Source organism: Balaenoptera borealis (assembly GCF_965194805.1).
Source record: "Balaenoptera borealis genome assembly, chromosome: 4".
Classification (NCBI taxonomy): domain Eukaryota; kingdom Metazoa; phylum Chordata; class Mammalia; order Artiodactyla; family Balaenopteridae; genus Balaenoptera; species Balaenoptera borealis.
Window position 1 is genome coordinate 81,700,937 of NC_138861.1, and position 22,578 is coordinate 81,723,514.

The 22,578-nt window shown below is 36.0% G+C and overlaps 1 long non-coding RNA gene across 4 annotated transcripts in view; it reads right to left on the minus strand.

The window, feature by feature from the left end:
- LOC309628087 overlaps nt 1-22,578 on the minus strand; it is a 483,589-nt gene that overhangs the window by 99,325 nt on the left and 361,686 nt on the right. For 2 of the 4 annotated variants that reach the window (XR_014244143.1, XR_014244144.1), the window contains one exon: nt 69-15,990. The exons of the other annotated variants lie outside the window; for them this stretch is intronic. This is a non-coding gene — a long non-coding RNA (uncharacterized lncRNA). Of the gene's footprint in view, nt 1-68; nt 15,991-22,578 lie in introns of those variants that run through there. 4 annotated transcript variants of the gene reach the window in all.

The window sequence follows — 22,578 nt, forward strand, 5'->3', positions numbered from 1 at the left end:
AGCCGCTGCTCAGATCTGAACTAGAGGAAGGGGTGAAGATTTGAATTAGATATGAATGAAAATTAGTCATGCTGGGGCATCCCCAACAAGTCAAAAGACAAGTTGTTGCTCTCCAACCCCATTCTCTGCCCCATACCTCCTACCACTGTGAAACAGTCAAAGATCTTAGTGAATTTAGGAACACAGACTGCACTTGGAAACATTCCTCTAACCTATTTATTGGACGCCACAGAAGGCTGCCAGTTTCAAGTAGGATCCAAAGCAAGAGAGAGCTCTGTAGCAGGTCCATGCTCTAGTGAAAGCTGTCCTGTAACTTTTGACACAAGGCTTAGCAAATAAAATGCTACTTTATGTATCTAAGTTGGTTAAGAATCATGATTGAAAATTTTTGTAAGCCTTAACATGACAGTTGTAGTACACATCTGCAGGTTTTTGGAGCATGGTAGAACTATGTACTATTTGCAAAAATGCCCTTGGCCTGGTATTACACCCTAGTGAAGATTGAGAACCCACAGTGGAACATGATATGGCAGCAAGATTTGCCCATCTTGGTCTAGCCATCATTAGATCCAATGAATTACAAAAGTCAGTTAGGTAGAGAAGCAACACATTCTACAATATAAGTGAAGCCCTGTGTTCTAGATTGGGCTCTAATAGATGGTTCACACTCAATGGCACCTATTGCTGATGCCACAAAGCCTTTCGCTCAATTCACACCCATGGGCTGAGGGGCTGCTTCTGATGACTAATTGGCAGACAAGGAAATGTTGTGGGACTAATGCTCATTAATGGATATGTTTGCACTAGTGAAAAGTGAATTGCTGCCATATTAGAGCCCCACCGAGTAGCCCCTTCCCCTCTGCAAACAGTGTTGGAGGGAAATTCTTCCAAAAGAGAAAACTATGGGTTCTGTCTAAAGAAAGAGATGAATGAGTTATATACACCAAATTCTGGTGATTAAACAGACTGGCTCGTTGACCAGAGACCTGGAATGAAGATTTAAAAACCGGAAGCATGGCGTTATGAGGTTGAAGAGGCCACAAAGAATGTCTGTTGTGTCTCATGTCTTTGTCCCTCAGCATCCACTTCTGAGGATGCTCACAGGGACCGGATGAAGATAATGACTCCGTCACGTTCTCTCTTCAACCACTCATATTCTCACATAGTTAACCTATTAAGAGAATGGCCATGGGGGCAGGGATAAAGGATATATGTGGGATCAACAACATGGCTGTTTCACATGATGGCTAATCTAGCTACTCTCACTGCTAAGTGCCCAGTTTGCCATAGGATAGGACTGATGCTGATCTTTCCAGGCATTTGGAGACTTCTTGATTACACCAGGCCCATTTCACCCTAAAGCAGACAGTGATCTTCACAAACCAAAATGATTCATATTCCAAATATGAGTCTATCTTCTCTGCCTATAGTACCTCTAAGAACAATATCACCTAAGGGCTTACAGAAGTCCTGATGCTTTGATATGGTATCCCACACAGATCGCTTCAGACCAAGAGATGCAACAATGGGCTCATTACCAAGTGTGCCATCACTCTGACAGCTGACCTGATAGAATGGCTGAATGGAATGCTGAATGCCCAACTAAGGAACAACCTCAGGGACATCTTACCATTTTGGAGTACTCTTCTGCATGATGCACCCAGTCACTATAACAATGATCAAAATATGGCACTGTATCACCAGAATATACAAGTCTACAAAGAAGTGGAAGAAGGATGAGTGTCCCTTTCCTAAACATTTCCTATTTGAACATCTCTTCCATGCATCCTTAGAATCAGATAGATTTGAGATTCTAATTCCCGATGATAGTGGTGGGATATGAGGAGTGGATCATTTAGCTAAGGGATACCTTAAGAGTTTGACTGAACCCTAATATATAACGAACACCAGAGAACCAGAGGGTAAAGGAAGGAGTCATTGCTTTTCCTGGGACGACTGACCCAATTATCATGAGGAGCTAGGGTTGCTAATACACAGAGGACAAGGAGATACACACCTGGGATTCAGGGCATTCATTAGGGTATCTCTTGATGTTTCCAACTTCAGAGATAACTGCGAATGGGGAGACTTCAACAACCGCAGCCTTACAAGAGCAATGCAATTAAAACTGCAGACACCCTGGAGATGAAGACCCATACTAGCCCTCCAGGCAAGCAACCTACAGACTTGGTTCTTTCTGAAGAATCCAGATGGTTCATGTAGGCAGAGATGATAATTTATAGGCTTGGGAGAGCTGCAGCAGTGAGGACCTTACCTTTTTTTTTTTTTTTTTTTTTTAACCATTTTTAAGCCTTCTTGGGACATTACAACTGACCACCATCAAGGAGCATTGGATTTTTACTGTTCCTGTGAGGGATGAAGTGATAGTATCTTATTTTCATATATTTGTATAAGATCAAAAATCAGAGAATACTGGATATGAGTTGTGAGAGGGATTAACTCATTGGACACAATTTATGAGTCTCCCAGATTTATCTGGCTGTACCTGCCTTTTAGGCTTTGGCTTCTTTATTCATCTATTACTGCTTCTGTTTATTTCATCATCCCCTGAGAGGATGGCCAGTCTCCATCTCTCCCACCATAATGGGAGCTGAGGGAATTCCAGTATCCAAGCCAACCAACTGGCCTGATGGAGGCTCTGATTTCTCTCAGCCCTTCCAGACTCAAAAGAAGTGCTGCATCATAAGACATGGGATCTGGCGTGCCCAGAGACTTCTTGGTGGAGTCATGATGCACAAACCAGAAGTAAAACCCATGAGCCTAATTTGGGCAATAAGAATAGGAAGACTAAAAAGAATCAGCACATAAATTTCTCTCCCTCATTCCCCTTAACTGAATGTTCTGAGTCATAGTAGTCCCATACAGCCTTAATGTAAATGTCCTACACAGACAACCAGCTATATTTTCTGTGAAACTCAGTAATTCACTGTCATGTACTTGCTTTCTCTCCTTCTCTGCCCCCATGGCTTCTTGCTACTCTGGAATACACACCTCAATAAGGTATTAGCACATTTTTCCACTCTTAGGTTCTATTTTCTAGAGCACTTAGACCAAGACAAAGTCCATTACTATAATTTCAGCCACATCTATTCTCATATATGCTCATTTTAATTCATCTTTCATTTTATAGACGTCAGTTTTGTTTCCATAGGCATCTATTATTTTTTTCCTCTCTTTGGAAAGTTTTTCTTCATCTATTTTATCATTTTAGAAACAATTTTACTTTATCTCTCCTTTATATTTTTATTCTTGGTGAGGTACTTGGTTAGTTTTCATCTGATCTGTGGGAACATTTTTTTTTTAATGTTGGTGCTATTAATCTATTTGGTTTGTGTGTGTGTGTTTGTACTCTTTTCCTACTTTTATTTTGTACTACCTCTGTAGAACTTATGTGATGGTTCTTTTTTATTAGACTTGTTTTAAAAGTTTAGTTCTTTCACATGTAGATGAGAGCCCAAGCTGACATAAATGTTCTATAAATTTCAAGGTGTTGTGTTGTGTTTTTTTTTTCTTTAAGCCATACTTACCACCTGCAAATAGGTACAATGACTGTAAGTGTATCACATGCATAATTCTCAGCACCCCCACTTCACTAAAATTTTGTTTAATGCAAAAATTTTCTATGGTATTTATCATTTGGTTCTGTAACAATTGCTTCTCTTAAGAAAATAACAATAACATAAAAACCAATGCCTAACAACAGCATGTCAAACTACGTGAGACAAAAAGACTTGCAAAAAGAACAGATGAATCCATTATCACAGTTGGAGACTTCAACAACCCTTTCTCAGAAAGGGGCAAATTTTGCAGGCAGAAAATAAGTAAGGGCATAGCTGCACTCAACACCATCAATCAACTGAATATAATTGATACGTATAGACTACTTCATCCAACAACAGCAGAATATACATTCTTCTCAAGCTCATGTGGACTATTCACCAAGACATCACAGTCTGGGCCATAAAACACACCTTAACAAAATTTTTAAAAATAGAAAGGATGCAGTGTCTAGAACACACTGGACTGAAGCTAGAAATCAATAACAGAAAGATAACTGGAAAATCCAAAAATATGTGGAGATTAAATAAAACACTTCTAAATAACACTTGGGTCAAAGAAGATATCTCAAAAGAAATTTTAAAACACAATGATCCAAAACCTATGGGATGCAGCCAAAGCAATTCTAAAAGGGATGTTTATAGCAATACAATCCTACCTTAAGAAACGAGAAAAACCTCGAATAAACAACCTAACCTTACACCTAAAGCAGCTAGAGAAAGAAGAACAAACAAAACCCAAAGTTAGTAGAAGGAAAGAAATCATAAAGATCAGAGCAGAAATAAATGAAACAGAAACCAAGAAAACATTAGTAAAGATCAATAAAACTAAAAGCTGGTTCTTTGAGAAGAGAAACAAAATTGATAAACCTTTAGCCAGACTCACCAAGAAAAAAAGGGAGAGGACTCAAATCAATAAAATCAGAAATGAAAAAGGAGACTTACAACTGACACAGCAGAAATACAAAGGATCATAAGAGACTACCACATGCAAATGTATGCCAATAAAATGGACAACCTGGAAGAAATGGACAAATTCTTAGAAAGGTATAACCTTCCAAGACTGAACCAGGAAGAAAAAGAAAATATGACCAGACCAATCAAAAGTAATGAAATTGAAACTGTTATTAAAAATCTTCGAACAAACAAATCCAGGACCAAATGGCTTCACCGGTGAATTCTATCAAACATTTAGAGAAGAACTAACACCTATCCTTCTGAAACTCTTCCAAAAAACTGCAGAGGGAGGAACACTCACAAACTCTTTCTACAAGGCCACCATTATCCAGATACCAAAACCAGACAAAGATATCACACAAAAAGAAAATTACAGGCCAACATCACTGATGAACACAGACGCAAAAATCCTCAACAAAATACTAGCAAACCAAATCCAACAAGACATTAAAAGGATCATAGACTATGATCAAGTGGGATTTATCCCAGCGATGCAAGGATTCTTCAATATACACAAATCAATCAATGTGATACACCATATTAACAAATTGAAGAATAAAAATGATATGATCATCTCAATAGATGCAGAAAAAGCTCTTGACAAAATTCAACACTCATTTATGATAAAAACTCTCCAGAAAGTGGGCATAGAGGGAACCTACCTCAACATAATTAAGGCCATATATGACAAACCCGCAGCAAACGTTATTCTCAATGGTGAAAAACTGAAAGCATTTCCTCTAAAATCAGGAAAAAGACAAGTGTTCCCACTCAAACTAATATTATGCAACATAGTTTTGGAAGTCCTAGCCACGGCAATCAGAGAAGAAAAAGAAATAAAGGGAATCCAAATTGGAAAAGAAGAAGTAAAGCTGTCACTGTTTGCAGATGACATGATACTATACAGAGAAAATCCTAAACATGCCACCAGAAAACACTAGAGCTAATCAATGAATTTAGTAAAGTCGCAGGATACAAAATTAACACACATAAATCTCTTGCATTCCTATACAATAACAGTGAAAGATGAGAAAGAGAAATTAAGGAAACAATCCCATTTATCACTGCAACAAAAACAATAAAATACTTAGGAATAAACCTACCTAAGGAGGCAAAAGACCTGTACACAGAAAACTATAAGATACTGATGAAAGAAATCAAAGATGACACAAACAAATGGAGAGAAACACTGTGTTCTTGGATTGGAAGAATGAATATTGTGAAAATGACAGTACTACCCAAAGCAATCTACAGATTCAGTGCAATCTCTATCAAATTACCAATGGCATTTTTTCACAGAACTAGCACAACAAATTTTACAATTTGTATGGAAACACAAAAGCCCTCAAATAGCCAAAGCAATCCTGAGAAAAAAAAGCAGAGTGGGAGGAATCAAGCTCCCTGACTTCAGACTATACTACAGGGCTACAGTAATCAGGACAGTATGGTACTGGCAGAAAAAGAGAACTGTAGATCAATGGAACAGGATAGAAAGCCCAGAGATAAACTTACGCACCTATGGTCAATTGATCTATGACAAAAGAGGCCAGAATATACAGTGGAGCAAAGACAGCCTCTTCAATAAGTGGTTCTGGGGAAACTGGACAGCTACATGGAAAAGATTGAAATTAGGACACTCCCTAACACCATACACAAAAATAAACTCAAAATGGATTAAAGACCTAAATGTCAGGCCAGACACTATAAAACTCTTACAGGAAAACATAGGCAGAACACTCTTTGACATAAATTGCAGCAAGATCTTTTTTGACCTACCTCCTAGACTAATGAGAATAAAAACAAAAATAAACAAACAGGACCTAATTAAACTTAAAAGCTTTTGCACAGTAAAGGAAACCATAACAAGATGAAAAGACAACCCTCAGAATGGGAGAAAATATTTGCAAACAAAGCAACTGACAAAAGATTAATCTCCAAAATTTACAAGCGCCTCATGCAGCTCAATATCAAAAACAAACAACCCAATCCAAAAATGGGCAGAAGACCTAAACAGACATTTCTCCAAAGAAGATATACAGATTGCCAACAAACACATGAAAGAATGCTCAACATCATTAATCATGAGAGAAATTCAAATCAAAACTACAATGAGATATCATCTCACACCAGTTAGAATGGCCATCATCAAAAAATCTGTGAACAATAAATGCTGGAAGGTTGTGGAGAAAAGGGAACCCTCTTGCACTGTTGGTGGGAATGTAAATTGACACAGCCACTATGGAGAACAGTATGGAGGTTCCTTAAAAAACTGAAAATAGAACTACCATACGACCCAGCAATCCCACTACTGGGCATATACCCTGAGAAAACCATAATTCAAAAAGAGTCATGTACCACAATGTTCATTGCAGCTTTATTTACAATAGCCAGGACATGGAAGCAACTCAAGTGTCCATTGACAGATGAATAGATAAAGAAGATGTGGCACATATATACAATGGAATATTACTCAGCCATAAAAAGAAATGAAATTGAGTTATTTGTAGTGAGGTGGATGGATTTAGAGTCTGTCACACAGAGTGAAGTAAGTCAGAAAGAGAAAAACAAATACTGTATGTTAACACATATATATGGAATCTAAAAAAAAAAAAAAAAAAGGTCATGAAGAACCTAGGGGCAAGACAGGAATAAAGACGCAGACCTACTAGAGAAAGGACTTAAGGATATGGGGAGGGGGAAGGGTAAGCTGAGACAAAGTGAGAGAGTGGCATGGACATATATACACTACCAAACGTAAAATAGATAGCTAGTGGGAAGCAGCTGCATAGCACAGGGAGATCAGCTCGGTGCTTTGTGACCACCTAGAGGGGTGGGATAGGGAGGGTGGGAGGGAGGGAGATGAAAGAGGGAAGAGATACGGGGATATATGTATATGTATAACTGATTCACTTTGTTATAAAGCAGAAACTAACACACCATTGTAAAGCAATTATACTCCAATAAAGATGTTAAAAAAAAAAATTTGAAATTTCAGTCAACCACTTGTCACTGTGCAAAAAAAAAAAAGAGTGATGGTATTTTTCAGTTATTAATATAATGTTTGAAAAAGGATCAAAGGCATGAAAACCTTTTTAAGGTAAAGAAGATAGTTTCAGTTTCAAATTTATACTTTTTTTGCACAGAATATTATAACTCAATTTTATTAATCTCTAAGACCATTTACTTTTGGGCTTTTCTAATATATAGTAATGAAAATTGTGGCTATTTCCAGATAAGTGTCAGAGGAATCTTATTATTCTTTGGAATTCCTTGCTCATTTTCCTATTGAAGTATTATTTGTTTTTTGCCTCTGACTTACCACAGCATGGCATCTTTTAGCCTGAGGAGGTTAAGTAAGACAATAATAATTCTTACAGGTTCATATTTAGGATTGAGACACACATCAGTGGATTTCGAACTTGGCAAGGGAAAATCTCTTGGAGTGTTCTAAGCAGGGGAAAATCATTGTTTCAGAAAATATATATATATACACACATATGTATATCACTTGGGTTTTTATTTTAAAAATTAGACTTCTGAATCCAAATGATCAGTAAAAAAGTAATAGTTCAAAAGCTGTGGTGGGTAACAGAGGAATGCATTATTAACTATAACGGTAGTAGGTACTGCTCCTGCTGAGTAGACTGTCCTATAGTTTCTTACCTAAAGCTAGTTAATTGGCTGAATCTTATTGCAGAGAGGAGAATTTGTGGCATATTACCACCACAGGACATTTATAAATTGTTGCTGTTCACTTGAGCACACATAAAAAGAATTAAATGTGGAATTTCATCTAAAGAGAGACTTCAGGTGGTAAAAATCCATCTCAGCCCTGGTTTGCTGATCTTATGGGGAGCCACAAGACCCCTGTTCTCAACTGGTTTTCTCTTACTTTACAGGACTGGTATTTTGGGAGAGAATTGGGTTTGTCTTCACTTGAGTATCTTAAAAAACTAAACTGACAGTGATTTTGGCTTTTAAGCCCATGAATCTTTTGGATTAGAAAAAATATATATTTTTTCTGAAATGAACTGAAGATTTACAGAGTTTTGGTCATTGCCACTAAATATTGTAATTATAACATTTACGTGTAAAAGTTATTATGGGCCAGGCTTGATGACTTATGCTATATAGATTGTCAAATTCAGTTCTCATAATAGCCCTAAATAGGTAGATACTATTATTATCCCCATTTTATAGATGAGGAAATGAAGAACCAGAGAAGTCAATCAGTGTCTAAATTTAGAGAACTGGGTGATGGAGCTGAGAAGCAAACCCAATTCATGTATCACCAAAGACAGAACTTCAAAATATATCTGAGCAGTGATTGATTGAGAGTAGTATCATGCTACCTTTCTAATTTACCTGAAGATCTTTTCTACTTATTGAAAAATTCACATGCCTTGCACAGCAATTTCCACTCCAGTACTCTTATTGCAGTTAGGATCACCTGATGATTATTCTTCCGGGACCCCACGTGTTACATGCTTTATGACACTCACTTGATAGTTTCTGCTGGAGGACAACTGAGGAAGGTTTATTTCATTGGAACACTTGCCCATTATGCACATAGTACATGTCAGGCTCTGACTGTCTTGAGTTCCTTCATTTCTTACTCCTGACTTGTTCTCCAAATGCCCATTTCACCCCAGTGGGTGAGTGTGTAGCCACTTTGAATTAGTTAATTTATATGGGCCATAGTTTTCTTGACTGAAAATTGGGGCTACTAAAAGAAACTTCATATGAGTTTGTCATGTTGATGCCATGAGTCAATAAATGTAGAGTGCTAAGATCACTGCCTGTCTAGCCGGGAGTGGTATCAGCAGAAGTAGAAGAAACAATGTCGAAATGGTGGTGATGATAGACAACACCGTGGTAGTCGTAGGTAAGTGATCTTCTTTATATATTTTCTCTAATTCTAATATTAAAAGACAAGAAAGGATCATGAAACAAAAGAAAAAAAAAAAGAAAGAACAAAAAAAGGGGGGGAGATCTTATTTAAAGGAGACAGAGAACATGAAACAATTTACTGTAAATTTCTCACTGTCTGATAATATTAATCTGTTTCCCTAGGATGCCTTCAGGAACAGAAATAAAGTTCTTAAAAATAGAGGTGAGGAGATGAGAGAAGCCCTGCTCAAAACAAAGAATTGATTACAAAAGTAAGTAAGTATTGCTGGTCAACGTAGAATTCAGCTGAATAAAGTGGTAACAAGAAGACTTAAATTTGTGTGATTCCAGTGGAGCTATTCTGTTGAATACCAATCTGTATCACGATTTTCAGTTTTAAAAGTACTTTCTCATATATTTTGTCCTTTGCTCTTTACAACACAATTGAAAGTCTCGGAAAAGATTGTATATCTATTTTTCATCAATAAATTGAGGCTTAAAACAGAGTGTCACTTAACCAACATCAGAGAAGCAGAATGTATCAGAATCAAGGCTACAATTTTTCTTATGTATATGCAATATTTTTCTGTGTTGCTTTACACTCTGCCACTCATGTTATAGAGATCAGATGATTAATGTATATTGTCCTATAACTTTTCTATAATAGACCATTTCCTAAGCTCATAAAAGAAAATATGAGGTAAATGCGTAAACACACGTAAGGTGAAATCTTTGCTAAATATTAAAAGCTCTATTGTTATTTTTCTGAGAATCAGTGAGTGTTTTTCAACTGCGACATTTTTCTGGTTTCCATAAAGGGAACCAAATACAGATTCAATGACTTGAATCTATAATCAAGTAGATTTCAAAAAGAAGTCAAACTCTTCTTCACAAACCATTATCATACATCTTATTTTTTAGACTCTATAATAAAGGCTCTACTGAAAGATGAAGGAGAAAGCAGAATGAGCTTTAATGACTCATCAGCATACATTTTTAAACTTAAAATATCAATTATGTATGTGTGTACACATATACAAATACTTCTTTATTAATGTGTTTTTTCCTTCTTTCGTCAGTCTATTTTTTCTTATTTCAATTAAGGAGCATTCATTTTTAGTACAATCAGAGGTTCTGACCAGAAAATACAATGCAAAACTACTATCATAAGCATAATAGACATATGTCTATGAAATCACTGTGCAAATCTAAGCTTTTAGTTAGTAACTTTCAAGTCTAATCAGGATTTTCAAAATTCTACTGTATTCTTATATTTTCTTTGTTTGCATATGGTAGTATTAAGCCAAAGTATTTGCCTTGATTTGGGAGTTTCATGAATTTTAAGAAACCAATGTGTCTATATTTTCTTATGGAAAAATAAATCTAATATTAAAAGAGAGGTGTTAATTGAAAAGTTAATCTGTGTGACTAATCCCAGAAACCATAGCCTGGCAGGCATATGACTTTTTCTAAAAGACTTCAAGCATTGTTTAATGTTTCCTCTTGTGAGTTTTGGTAAATTACTAGGTAATATATCTGCTGACACTGAAGATGAGTTTCTTCTCAAATGGCCCTTTCCTATGCTATATTTTCTTCGGTCTAGTAATAGTTTGTTTCTTAAAGTGTCAACATTTGCCACACACTAAAAGAAAAGGTGCTTCTCAATTATATTTTCATCCTTGTGACTGATAAAATGTGCAAGAATATATATTCCTCAGATTTACTTCTAAACATTTCTTGGTTATTTTATTCATTGTCATATAAAATCATAAGAACAGTAGACTTTTAAAGATTAATTACAGCCCTGTTATCGATCAAGTCAATTTGACAACTATTTTTGTTCCAATCTTATTCATATGACTATAAAATTTAAATAGTTATAATTATGGATAGCTTTCCAATAGGTTTTTAAATTCTTGATATTTTGAACAACTCAGCTCTCAAAAGAGAAAAAAAATTTAAACTAATTCCAGGGAAATAATAAAACTGAGATCATTTTGGACTTGTAGGTGATCATTCATTTTAAAAAATAAAGTAAAATAAATTTAGTTAGAACCTGGACTCACTGCTTCATTTGACCTTTATCAGTGTAGCAGCTATACTCTGGCATATAAGGCTTTATATAAGGCTATATATATATATATGGGAATATAAGGCTTTTTTTTAACTTTCAAAATAAAAATATCATTAAACATCATTGCTTAGTAAGAATAAACCTGTAAATCTTGCCATAGCTATAGCAACAATAAAATAAGCAGTTGGAATACTAATGAATCCATTTTATAGCAAAGTGAAATGAGAATTCTCAAGTGACTATGCAGCAAGGGTGAGCTGAATATCTCAACTTGCCTTTCAGCAGGTCAATCATTAATTAACTTTTTAATCCTAACAGAGAAGTCCGCTTCTGTTGATAGACATCTCTGGAGATTCCCTTTTCAATTTGACAGGATGCCAAGCATTCAAATAGATTGTTTATCTGAATCCAGTATTCAGAGGATCTCATCTGAGATGCAGAACAAATTTTTAACATCATAGTATGAGTATGTTGTCACACTCTAAATACTCTTGTTGCCTAGGTAGTCAAGCCTTGTCAAAGTTAACCCAGAGCAGTAATTATTTCACAGATTATGCTTTTCCTTAAAATTTCCCCAGGTTTTCTTTTTTTCATCAGGTGACACCAAAAGCTAAGGCAGAGATTTAAGTAGCATGTACGACACATCTAAGCCTCCAGAATCTCAGGTTATTCTACAAATCATTTAGTAACCAGTCTCCATGAAACTTTCTTAGTTTCTTCCTTTTTTTGAATTTTTCTTGTCCTGAGTTCCCATAAGTTTACTAACTAATTTATGTTAAGGAACAAAAAATAGCTCAGTGATTAAGAGCACAGCATTTAGAGATAGGCCTGGGTTGAAAACATTGTTCTTCTATTTACTAGCTAGCTAACTTCAGGTGAGCATGTTGCTATGTTCAAGTGGTTCTCTTCTAGGAAACAGAGGATTGTGCTTCTTGAACCCTTGAGGATAGGAATGAACTTGAGTCTATCTTCAGCTAATGAAATATAGGCAGACATGATGTATACTACTTCTGAGTGGGAGCATTTAAGAGCCAGTGTTCAGTTCTCCAGGAGACCACATATTTGAGAAGCTACAGGATTTAGAATTTCCTTACCCTGAATCATCAGATTGCTAAAGCAAGGACAATAACCCTGCAGAATCAGCAGGATCTGCAGCGTTTTTTATAAGCTAGAAAATAAACTTTTATTTTGTTAAGACACTTGGATTTTAGAGTTATTTGTAATCACACAGCTCGGTGCTTTGCGATGACCTAGAGGGGTGGGATAGGGAGGATGGGAGGGAGGCTCAAGAGGGAGGGGATATGGAGATGTATGTATGCATATGGCTGATTCACTCTGGTGTACAACAGAAACTAATACAGTATTGTGAAGCAATTATACTCCAATAAAGATCTATTAAAAATACATATATAACCTTGTCTAATCTGACTTTACTATAAAATGCTTTTCTATAAAATGCTTTTCTACAAAATGCTGATAATAAGACTTAACTTTCACATGGCTATTTTAATAGTCTATTAATTTGAAAATTTATACTTAAAATAACTAGAAAAATAATTTCCCTTATTGAAGGGTCAAAGGTAGCTACCTTACTCATTATTACAACATAATAATACCTTATTCTCATGATACATACGCAGCTTCAAGATAGAGGCTTTGTTATCATGCCTAGTAATAATCTCTGAATATTAAAAACAGCTTGATCTTTTGAGCTCAATCCTGAATGATCTACCACATAGAAGTAATATCTGTGTTGTGCTTTTAATTTATGAAATATCCTTCAGCCTTACTGACATTTCCAATATTTTTAATAAATACAACTTGGTTTAACCTGGTGGAAATATTGATTGAGCCTTTTATCCATTAACTAAACAAATGTAATTGAACACAAATTATGTGCAAATAAGTCCAGGAGTATTACAAAGTTTACTCTTGCTATTGAATAAATGCTGTGTTAGTTTCTTCAAATGAAAAATCAGGGCGGTAAAATTTAGTTTCTACCTATTTCCCGGGAAATTCTTGATAATTTATACTGTTATAGTGATAATAAGTGAGCATTAGAGTGAAAAGAAAAAAATCTGCTATTATAAGAACAAGATGATTGTAAGAAAAGGAGAATTGGGAGGAAGTGGTTAAGCCAAATGTTAACATTCCAAGAAAGCACAGGAATTCCAAAATGTATTATTGCCAAAGAGTAGGCAGAAATAAAATGGTAAAGACAAGAAAAGGGTGAATAAGCATGACACATAACTTAAGGGCTTTTGTTTTAGTCCACATATGTTTTATTTGCCTATATATTCTTCAGGTTCTGGATATGTAAATAAGATACTTGGTCAAAATGAATTTAAAATCCATGTCAATCTTAAAACAGAATATAGTCATCCCTAGGTATCTGCAGAGGATTGGTTCCAGGACCCACCGCAGGTACCAAAACCCATAGATCAACTCAAGTCCCTTATATAAAATGATTTAGTACAGCCAGCCCTCAACAGCTCGGGTTTCACATGGCTGATTCAACCAACTGCAGATGGTTGAACTTCCATCCATGGTTGTTGGAAGCCACAGCTGCAGAGGGCCGACTGTACTTTGTTCCACATCATAAACATAAATGAGAAGCAGGATGTGGTTGTATGAAGAGAAAGGAAAAAAATAAGATCAGTGTGCAGGCAATAGAACCATATAAGTAGAAATGGACAAAAGTAGTGATTATATAAATCTCCATATATCTATATAAATCTCTATACACAGATATATCACATGTATCAGTCAGCTATTTTTACAATAATATTTCATAATAAACTACCTCAAAACTCAGTGGCATACAACAAGTATTATACTCACAAATATTTGAGTTTCTAGAAGAGGGTCTGTTTCAAATTGCAGTTTTAAGAGTCTGCTGGAGTTTGACTGGTTAAGGCCATGTCCAGCTAGGCTTGGCACCAAACTCTGGGTCCACACCAGCTTCAAATGTTAATCTTTTAGATTAGAGGATGCTCAAGGCAAGATTTTGTTTTTCAGGCAGAGGTTCCAGAGAGACAGATGGAAATACACAATGCCTCTTCTTAAGGCCGAGGTACAGAATGAATACATGTCAGTTTTTCCCATATTCCATTGATTATCAAAAGAAAATCACATGGTCAAGTCCAACATCAATGGATTAGTGTCCTCCTCCCATGTAAGTCAGTAGAGGGCAAGAATATTTGCTGAACAGTAATATAATCTACCACATCAGACAAAACTCAAAAGTAAAAGAAAGTTGGTTGGATAGGATTAAGAAGTCTTGGAACAGAATTCATTTCAGACTCAAGGTAGCTTATATAGTGCTGCAATTATTCATTCTTGGAAGTGCAATAGAGTCTTACTCCATTTTTGATATTTAACAGCTAAGTTTTTAAGCCACACCCATCTCTCTTCCCCTTCAACCTCACATCTAAGCATGATGTTAAGAAAGTAAGTTGGTGCAGCCACTATGGAAAACAGTGTGGAGGTTCCTCAGAAAACTAAAAATAGAATTACCTTATGATCAAGCAGTCCCACTCCTGGGCATATACCCAGACAAAACCATAATTCAGAAAGACACATGCACCCCTATGTTCACAGCAGCACTATTCACATTAGCCAAAGCATGGAAACAACCTAAATGTCCATTGACAGATGAATGGATTAAGATGCAATACATATATATGACGGAATACTACTTAGCCATAAAAAAGAATGAAATAATGCCATTTGCAGCAAAATGGTTGTAACTAGAGATTATCATACTAAGTGAAGTAAGTCAGACAGAGAAAGACAAATACCATATGATATAACTTATATGTGGAATCTAAAATATTGTACAAATGAACCTATCTACAAAACAGAAACAAACTCACAGACATAGAGAACAGACTGGTGTCTGGGGGAGGGGAGGACTGGGAGTTTGGGATTAACAGATGTAAACTATTATATGTAGGATGGATAAACAACAGGATCCTACTGTATAGCACAGAGAACTATATTCAATATCCTGTGATAAATCATAATGGAAAAGAATATACATTAAGTCCCCCACATATGATGGAGTTCCATTCCAAGAGCTCGTTCATAAGTCCAAAAAAGTTAGCCTAGTGTAACCCAACTAACATAATTGGCTATATAGTACCGTACTGTAATAGGTTTATAATAATTTTCACACAAATAATACATAAAAAAACAAAAAAAAAAGAAAACATTTTAAATTTTATAGTACAGTACCTTGAAAAGTACAGTAGTACCAGCTACATCACCTCTGCTTTTACGCTTGCTTCCAGACATCCTGGGCTTGAAATAAAGATACTGTACTACTGTACTGTATAGTAAAGTGTACACGAAAGCACAACCACCTGTAGAGGATTCACACACATGACAATGTACGCCAGACACGTGAACTAACTTACATGACTGGACAGGCGAACACACGTTAGCATCTTTGAAAGTTCACAACTTGAAGGTTCATGTGCAGGGGACTTACTGTAAAAAAAAAAAGAATGTCTATATGTGTATAACTGAGTCAGTTTGCTGTACAGCAGAGATTGGCCCAACACTGTAAATCAACTATAATTCAGTAAAAAAATAAAATAAAATTTAAAGAAGAAAGCCCAGGTACTTCACCCTTTGATGCCAGTAGAAAGTCAAGACCCTTACCCCAGTCCCTCTATTTAACCACCATAAAAATCCTAAGCAAGTTCCCTTTTCCTGCTCTCTGAAGCCATTTTTGAATCAGCTTGGTAAGCCTGCCCTCCTCCTCCCAGAGGGCCTTATTATGATATTTACATTCTGTTTCAATGGGTAGTTTCAATACGTGGTTTCTCAAAGTGTAGTCCAAATGCCATTTGGGGATTTGATAAAAATTTGTATTATTGAGGCCCACTCCAAACTCAATGAATGAAATCTCAACTCTGGACTATAAAAAAAAAAAAAGTGCCATCAATAATATTAATACAAAATAAAGTTAGAGAAATATTGCTGAAATACTGCTTTAGGGTACATCTCATCTGTCTTCTATCCTTCATTTTCCACATCTTTACACCCATTCAGAATACGGTATAGTCAATGCCCTTGTGTTGATGAGTGATACAAATCTCCTTCAAATTTCAGCACACAGTTTGCTTCCTGAGGATATCCATGCCTGGTTATCAAGGCATGCCACCATAATACCCTATTCTACTTCTCTGTATTGCAGTTATTACTTTCTCATATTTTTATTGCATAGGTGTTTGTTTGCTCTCCATCTCACCCCACGAATGTACATTTTAAAAGATCAGAGGCTTCCACTGTCTAATTTATTTGTCTCCAGCACCAAAAACAATGCTTAGAATATGGCAAGCCCTCAGTTAATATTGATACTGAGTGAATAAATACATAAATAAGGCAAAAAACACCTATTTTAATTTTATTTTTCAGAGTAAATTCTTGATACTCATATGAAGAAACATAAGCTTGAAGGGACTTTATAAGGGCTAAATTATTTGAACAGGAAAGTGATTTATAGTTCCAAATAGGCTAAGAACTAAATGAACTTAAAACATGAAGTCAATTATAAAGCCCAAGTTAATGAGAATGCACGATAAGCTAAGGTTTTTTTAACCTATAATAAAATAAAATTTAACCAGTTGAAAAGAGGAGGAAACTATCAGTGGAGCAAGACCAGATAATATTGATAGATTGTTAGGGCCCTGACTTGTGGTGCTGACTCCGGAGAGACCAGCATCAGCATCAGAGACCAAGCAGCCTTCATCCAAAAGAACAGTATCAATAGTTGAATGGGAGCAGAATTAGCCTCTACAGCTAATCCTGTCCTCATTCAAAGGAATACCATATACATACCCAGGCATCTACGGCAGTCAATATCTCATTCATATAAAGATTATACAGTGTATTTTATATGCAGCAGTGACACCTATCTGTGCCCCAAAATGTTGTTTAGTCCCATTCAAAATTCCCATTTCGACCTCCCCTTTTTAATTGATCCAGACAAACATATATTCCTTGATGCTGAAGTTGGGGCTTGGATACTTGAAGTGGGGGGGGGGTCTTTGTGTTATGAATAGGGACTTAATGAAACTACTTTAAGTCTTCACCAAAGCTTTGAAAATAGTGAAACATACCTCTACTCATCATGCATGTATACCGTAATTAGAGAAATAACACAGAAATAGATCCAATCTATTATATTAAAGATTTTCACACTCTCACTTCTAAATGCTTAACAGTTGAGCATACATAAGTCCAAATAATTATCATTGATTTTAGTTTTCTTGGTAGAAGCTGGCAGAGCAAAGACACATAACTTGCCAAGATGTAATGACTCACTTGAAATTCAGCATAATATACAGCACTTAAGGGGAGAATATATGACTTGTGGAATCAGTGAGGGACACAGGAAAGGAATAAGTAGCATAATATAAAAAATACATATATAAACAAAAACACAGGAGAATTCATAACAGCACAAACAAGCCTAATGTTTACTCAGATAAAGAAATAAACATAACATAATGTTGATTCTGCTAAAGGCAGTGTCATATAAGTCAGGGTTGTTACAGTTAAGATTTTCAGTATGCAATTGCCATGAATTTGAAAATATTTTTGTGGCAATAAGGGACCATTTTGTTATGAACTTGCTGATTCTATACCATTAATTATACCACCATCTAATATAATGTGTTTTTTTTTTAACATCTTTATTGGAGTATAATTGCTTTACAATGGTGTGTTAGTTTCTGCTTTATAACAAAGTGAATCAGTTATACATATACATATGTCCCCATATCTCTTCCCTCTTGCATCTCCCTCCCTCGCACCCTCCCTATCCCACCCCTCTAGGTGGTCACAAAGCACCGAGTTGATCTCCCTGTACTATGCAGCTGCTTCCCACTAGCTATCTATTTTACGTTTGGTAGTGTATATATGTCCATGCCACTCTCTCACTTTGTCCCAGCTTACCCTTCCCCCTCCCTGTATCCTCAAGTCCATTCTCTAGTAGGTCTGTGTCTTTATTCCCGTCTTGCCCCTAGGTCCTTCATGACCTTTTTTTTTTTTTTTAGATTCTATATATATGTGTTAGCATACGGTATTTCTTTTTCTCTTTCTGACTTACTTCACTCTGTATCACAGACTCTAGGCCCATCCACCTCAACTACAAATAACTCAATTTCATTTCTTTGTATGGCTGAGTAATATTCCATTGTATATATGTGCCACATCTTCTTTATCCATTCATCTGTCGATGGACACTTAGGTTGCTTCCACGTCCTGCTATTGTAAATAGAGCTGCAATGAACATTTTGGTACATGACTCTTTTTGAATTATGGTTTTCTCAGGGTATATGCCCAGTAGTGGGATTGCTGGGTCATATGGTAGTTCTATTTTTAGTTTTTTAAGGAACCTCCATACTGTTCTCCATAGCGGCTGTATCAATTCACATTCCCACCAACAGTGCAACAGGGTTCCCTTTTCTCCACACCCTCTCCAGCATTTATTGTTTGTAGATTTTTTGATGATGGCCATTCTAACTGGTGTGAGATGATATCTCATTGTAGTTTTGATTTGAATTTCTCTAATGATTAATGATGTTGAGCATTCTTTCATGTGTTTGTTGGCAATCTGTATATCTTCTTTGGAGAAATGTCTGTTTACGTCTTCTGCCCATTTTTGGATTGGGTTGTTTGTTTTTTTAATATTGAGCTGCATGAGCTGCTTGTAAATTCTGGAGATTAATCCTTTGTCAGTTGCTTCTTTTGCAAATATTTTCTCCCATTCTGAGGGCTGTCTTTTCGTCTTGTTTATGGTTTCCTTTGCTATGCAAAAGCTTTTAAGTTTCATTAGGTCCCATTTGTTTATTTTTGTTTTTATTTCCATTTCTCTAGGATGTGGGTCAAAAAGGATCTTGCTGTGATTTATGTCATAGAGTGTTCTGCCTATGTTTTCCTCCAAGAGTTTTATCATGTCTGGCCTTACATTTAGGTCTTTAATCCATTTTGAGTTTATTTTTGTGTATGGTGTTAGGGAGTGTTCTAATTTCATTCTCTTACATGTAGCTGTCCAGTTTTCCCAGCCACTTATTGAAGAGGCTGTCTTTTCTCCATTGTATATTCTTGCCTCCTTTATCAAAGATAAGGTGACCATATGTGCGTGGGTTTACCTCTGGGCTTTCTATCCTGTTCCACTGATCCATATTTCTGTTTTTGTGCCAGTACCATACTGTCTTGATTACTGTAGCTTTGTAGTATAGTCTGAAGTCAGGGAGTCTGATTCCTCCAGCTCTGTTTTTCTTTCTCAAGATTTCTTTGGCTATTCGGGGTCTTTTGTGTTTCCATACAAATTGTGAAATTTTTTGTTCTAGTTCTGTGAGAAATGCCAGTGGTAGTTTGATAGGGATTGCATTGAATCTGTAGATTGCTTTGGGTAGTAGGGTCATTTACAGAATGTTGATTCTTCCAATCCAAGAACATGGTATATCTCTCCATCTGTTTGTATCATCTTTTATTTCTTTCATCAGTGGCTTATAATTTTCTGCATACACGTCTTTTGTCTCCTTGGGTAGGTTTATTCCTAGAAATTTTATTCTTTTTGTTGCAATGGTAAATGGGAGTGTTTTCTTAATTTCACTTTCAGATTTTTCATCATTGGTATATAGGAATGCAAGAGATTTCTGTGCATTAATTTTGTATCCTGCTACTTTACCAAATTCATTGATGAGCTCTAGTAGTTTTCTGGTAGCATCTTTAGGATTCTCTATGTATAGTATCATGTCATCTGCAAACAGTGACAGCTTTACTTCTTCTTTTCCAATTTGGATTCCTTTTATTTCTTTTTCTTCTCTGATTGCTGTGGCTAAAACTTCCAAAACTATGTTGAGTAATAGTGGTGAGAGTGGGCAACCTTGTCTTGTTGCTGATCTTAGTGGAAATGGTTTCAGTTTTTCACCATTGAGGATGATGTTGGCTGTGGGTTTGTCACATGTGGCCTTTATTATGTTGAGAAAAGTTCCCTCTATGCCTACTTTCTGGAGGGGTTTTTATCGTAAATGGGTGTTGAATTTTGTCAAAAGCTTTTTCTGCATCTATTGAGATGATCATATGGTTATTCTCCTTCAATTTGTTAATATAGTGTATCACGTTAATTGATTTGCGTATATTGAAGAATCCTTGCATTCCTGGGATAAACCCCACTTGATCATAGTGTATGATCCTTTTAATGTGCTGTTGGATTCTGTTTGCTAGTATTTTGTTAAGGATTTTTGCATCTATGTTCATCAGTGATATTGGCCTGTAGTTTTCTTTCTTTGTGACATCTTTGTCTGGTTTTGGTATCAGGGTGATGGTCACCTCGTAGAATGAGTTTGGGAGTGTTCCTCCCTCTGCTATGTTTTGGAAGAGTTTGAGAAGGATAGGTGTTAGCTCTTCTTTAAATGTTTGATAGCATTCGCCTGTGAAGCCATCTGGTCCTGAGCTTTTATTTGTTGGAAGATTTTTAATCACAGTTTCGATTTCAGTGCTTGTGATTGGTCTGTTCATATTTTCTATTTCTCCCTGGTTCAGTCGCAGAAGGTTTTGCATTTCTAAGAATTTGTCCATTTCTTCCAGGTTGTCCATTTTATTGGCATAGAGTTGCTTGTAGTAATCTCTCATGATCCTTTGTATCTCTGCAGTGTCAGTTGTTACTTCTCCTTTTTCATTTCTAATTGTACTAATTTGAGTCTTCTCCCTTTTCTTCTTGATGAGTCTGGCTAATGGTTTATCAATTTCCTTTATCTTCTCAAAGAACCAGCTTTTAGTTTTATTGATCTTTGCTATCATTTCCTTCGTTTCTTTTTCATTTATTTCTGATCTGTTCTTTATGATTTCTTTCCTTCTGCTAACTTTGGGGTTTCTTGTTCTTGTGTCTCTAATTGCTTTAGGTGTAAGGTTAGGTTGTTTATTTGAGAAACATTGAGATGTTTCTTGTTTATTAAGATAGGATTGTATTGCTATAAACTTCCCTCTTAGAACTGCTTTTGCTGCATCCCATAGGTTTTGTGTTGTTGGGTTTTCATTGTCACTTGTTTCTAGGTATTTTTTGATTTCCTCTCTGATTTCTTCAGTGATCTCTTGGTTATTTAGTAGGGTATTGTTTAGCCTCCATGTGTTTGTATTTCTTACAGATTTTTTCCTGTAATTGATATCTAGTCTCATAGCATTGTGGTCAGAAAAGATACTTGATACGATTTCCATTTTCTTAAATTTACCAAGGCTTGATTTGTGACCCAAGATATGATCTATGCTGAAGAATGTTCCATGAGCACTTGAGAAGTATGTGTATTCTGTTGTTTTTGGATGGAATGTCCTATAAATATCAATTAAGTCCATCTTGTTTAATGTATCATTTAAAGCTTGTGTTTCCTTATTTATTTTCATTTTGGATGATCTGTCCATTGGTGAAAGTGGGGTGTTAAAGTCCCCTACTATGACTGTGTTACTGTCGATTTCCCCTCTTATGGCTGTTAGTATTTGCCTTATGTATTGAGGTGCTCCTATGTTGGGTGCATAAATATTTACAATTGTTATATCTTCTTCTTGGATTGATCCCTTGATCATTACGTAGTGTCCTTCTTTGTCTCTTGTAATAGTCTTTATTTTAAAGTCTGTTTTGTCTGATATGAGAATTGCTACTCCAGCTTTCTTTTGATTTCCATTTACATGGAATATCTTTTTCCATCCCCTCTCTTTCAGTCTGTATGTGTCCCTAGGTCTGAAGTGGGTCTCTTGTAGACAGCATATATATGGGTCTTGTTTTTGTATCCATTCAGCCAGTCTATGTCTTTTGGTTGGAGCATTTAATCCATTTCAATTTAAGGAATTATTGATATGTAGGTTCCTATGACCATTTTCTTAATTGCTTTGGGTTTGTTATTGTAGGTCTTTTCCTTCTCTTGTGTCCTGCCTAGAGAAGTAGCTTTAATATTTGTTGTAAAGTTGATTCGGTGTTGCTGAATTCTCTTAGCTTTTGCCTGTCTGTAAAGGTTTTAATTTCTCCGTCAAATCTGAATGAGATCCTTGCTGGGTAGAGTAATCTTG